At 35.2% G+C, this 4166-nt stretch overlaps 1 pseudogene; it reads right to left on the reverse strand.

Annotated features, from left to right (window-relative positions):
• Positions 1–2708: 2708 nt before the first annotated feature.
• Positions 2709–3207, reverse strand: LOC149254131 (uncharacterized; annotated as a pseudogene).
• Positions 3208–4166: the final 959 nt, after the last annotated feature.

Genomic DNA, 4166 nt, shown 5'->3' on the forward strand with positions numbered 1-4166 from the left:
TTCCATGCAAATCCTTTGCAACAAGCTCTTGAGAAGTCCTTTGTTGACTATAATCCTAGATTATGTCATTTTATAGAATAGTTACATCTTTAGATGCACCGACAACCTTCAAATAGTCTTACTTTGTATGAAGCCTTTGCAAACAACCAATTTTATACCATTGGCATGGATTTCTAGTATAATACCATATGTGTAGGGTGTGACAGTTACATCAACAAAACCTAGATCAAAACTTACCAAGGGCAGAAAGCAGTCCTCTGCAACCCTTCAAGGAACTGAAAAATCGCCATGGGTACTTGTATCAAAAGTTGTTAGCGCCTTGCAGAACATATGAGGAGTGCTAGATGGAGGTACAGGAAGTTGTTCCTCCATGCATTTCTCATTCTTCTACAGAAAGATATATTGAATCAATACAATGTCTTCAATGAAAATTTTTAGCAACGATGAATATTTTGCAATTTACAATTTTGAATAAAAACCAGAATAATATTTTGCACATTTGAGTTTGGACTTCTTGAAACTCATCTAATAATTAACAAAAACTCCATGTTGCAATATTCAACTAATATTTAAAAGTTCTCTACAAAGAATTCATAAATTATTAAACATATATTGCAGAAGAATGAACTAGATATAATATTGTTGCAATTTGGGTACATATTGACCAAATATTAGCTCAGAATTAGAAACTAATGTCAATTGTGCTTAAACCTCATCCATCTCTTGTCCAGTCTACTAGCACGAGAAAACATAAAGTTAAATGCCACCTTTAAACACATTTCAGGAAAAACTACCATATATGAAGTACATTATCAAAAAACCAAAATTTCCTTGGATTCTCCTTCTCTTTGTTATCATATAGATTTCAACAAAAAGTTCATTCAGATAAAGGCTTGGATGATGCAATAAAGATATCTAGGAAGCAACTCCATTGTCAGTGATCACTCACATGTAGATTGACATTCAAAACATGACAAATAATTTGGGGAGGAAACTTGTATGATAAATCAGTTAAAGTCAATCATTTATGGCTGGCATAGAAAGATTTGATTATTAGGTAAATATATGAGCCATTAGATTTTCGAATACAAAATGTTTGAATACAAGATTTTTGTAGGACCATCTATAACATAAATTGAGTGAGGAAACAAATTATTCAAATAGACTAGTTGAATGACAAATCTTCATAATTTACAACAAAAAAGACCACAAATCTCCTTTGAGATGCAACATACAACACATTTTACATTTACCATGCAGAAAAGATCATCCTCATCTATTTTGGAGTTGAAAAAAGGAACATATTCCACATAGTAACTCACAAAACGAGTCCATTTACACAATAACTAACATATTTCTAAATCTTCGAAAACAAACATTATTCCAACACTTCAAAACATCGAAACCACGAAAGTTTCCCCACCTAAGTTGAGAACAAAAGAAAAAATCTTGAAAATATGAAAAGACGAACCTTGAACCCTGTACTAAGTCTTCCTAGTCATAGGATCAATAATGGCCACCTATTTCTCAGAAGAATATGCTCTCCACTCGCCATCGTAGTAATATTTAAACACATCTCCTTCAAGAAGGTCAACAAAAGCACCACTGCTAACCATGGAATTTGAGCAGAAATTACTTCAGGATCCTAGCTCATGGTCTAAAACACATAAACAACCGTATTTATCCTTAATGTCTCCTCCTTTCCTAAAAAGGATCATTAGTTTGAGTCACGCCCCTAAAAAAATTTCTCGTTTTCACAGTTTTTGAATGTTGTCCTGGCTCTTAATGACCTTAAATGGATTGGTTTTGGAATGTCATTCTGACTCTTGTTTTCAAGCTTAAATGGACTGGTTTCTCGATAAATTAGTGGCCGATAAGAACACATGAAGTCGTACCCCACAATAAGCAAGGAGTACAAAGTTGTCATTGACAAGACCAAGAGGGGGCAGAGGCTGATGTATGGCGTCAGGCTCCATAGCCCTGATGGTGGTGGTGGGCCTATGTCAGCCTTAAAAAAAATCAAAACCAATGTTCAACTATATAAACGCTAAAAAAAATTGCAATACGATCAAAAATAATAGTGTAGTGTAGTCACTAGATATCACTTCCTAAAGACAGTGACATAATAATAGAATACTTACCCATATGAAAGTATGCTCATATGAATTTATTGCATAGGAGTGATTTTCTTTCCATCCATATGCATCAATTGTGGACACCTCCCATGAGTTGAGCTATGAAGCAACAAGGCTGATTGACTACTTATTGAAACTCTCTCTCAACGCAATCCCAACATGGTACGACTTGATTTGATCTAGAAAATAGTATATGACATGAATCCCAGCATCAGTTACACTGGTACAGATTCCACTTAGGATTCTTTACCAACACTCACTTAGCCTATAACCATGTTATTTGCATCAACATGCACACTAGATCAACCACTCCACTATAAAATCAGAATCTGCCTAAGGAACCTTCATAGCCAAGATTCAAATTTGGAAAGAAGATCCTAGCTCATTGTGCCACAAATTCATGGTTTAAGTAGCAGAGTTTCTTTTATTTAACAATTTCCATGGAGCATTGCCATCTAAAGAATATTCCAATTGAAAACCCTAGCAAACAGACTTGAAATAAACCCTAGTAGACAAACCCATGATATATATAAACCCTTACTAGACATCCATGGCTAGAATAATCATTTCAATTCAATGCTTGGAGGCAATATGAATGTTTTTGCACAAAATCCCAGCATTGACCTCGTCGGATTTCTCCATCTACTCCCGCAAAACCGAATTCTGGGCATCCTTCTTAGCCTCACATTTTCATCTACCCCAAAGCAATGAAAATCATTGTCATAGATGTACTCAAGGTGAAAACCCTTTTCCTCATTGTAAAACATCATATGGTTGTGCCATTGACATATGCAGTAGCCAGATTATGTCTTCTTCATAGTGGCAACACAAGTGTGATGTCCCCCAACCTCAACTATATTACATGAATTCAGCTTCAGTTGTCCCCTTTGCCACTTAAAATCATCAAAACAATATTTTGTTCAATCTTTGTGGTCTCCTTGGCAATCTTCAATAGCTTGCACTCATTTTCAATGAATTTATAGCATATATTGGCCATGAGAGCATTAGTGTTGAAATATAGAGGTTGAATCCCCAATCTCTCCATCATGCTACCCAACCTGGATACATCAAGGGGGGATACCCAATATTTCCATCACACTACTCATCCAAGCTACATCAAGAGGAGATTTAGGGGTCAATTTCCACATATCTCCTCCCCCATATACAAAATTCGCACAAAAATACAAGCCACAAAGTGCATATAGGTTTAGTTACATGCGCAAGACCTTTTTACTTTTAAATAATTAGAAATATCAAAATAAAATAATTGAGTATGAATAAAAAGTTAAGACAAAATGATTATTTCATCTTAAACAAATGTCTTAAATACCCTCTTCGTGTAGTAGTGACATTTGTGTTCCCGCGGGGAAAGATGACACCTAAACTAGAATATGTAGACTAGATCATGGGTATCCCTATAGATGGTGCCATCATAGAGGATGAGGTGTTCAACTGAGAGGAATATAATTTTTGTGAATTACAGGTAATCTATTGGCTCTCTCCACCCACAACAAATGATAACTCTTCTCATTTTATAGATTTCCTTAAAACCCTATGGTGATTAGGTCAAGACTTTAATAAGCCTATAGTGGAACACCATCTCTATGGAATTTGTAAATTCCAAGGTAATCTAAGATAAATTCCAATATTGTTTTGTGATGAAGTCTAATTCCATTCTGAGGGTGAAGTTCAAGCCTTGTTCATGATAATATCTGAGCCCATTCAGAGTTGAAATCAGATTCTATTATGTGGTGAATACCGAGTTTTTTGGGACAGTAAAGAAGGCCTAAATTTGGCCCTAGTACAAATCTAAGTCAAGACTTTGATCGAGTTCATTGTGGGAAGTTGAAAGACAATTTATGGAAAACTTTTGCAGGGCTGACTTGGTACTTGTTAAACACTTGTCTGTCTCACATTAGGAGAGAGAAGAAATTTATGTTTGTCTTGCGTGTTATAGATTTGCATGCAACATCCTATTAAATGTTTCAACACGTTGTTTTGACACCCGTAAAATGTAGATAGCTTATCATT

The sequence above is a fragment of the Pinus tabuliformis genome, chromosome 7 (assembly GCF_031772625.1).
Source record: "Pinus tabuliformis cultivar Carrire ecotype Pingquan chromosome 7, CPIR1, whole genome shotgun sequence".
NCBI lineage: Eukaryota > Viridiplantae > Streptophyta > Pinopsida > Pinales > Pinaceae > Pinus > Pinus tabuliformis.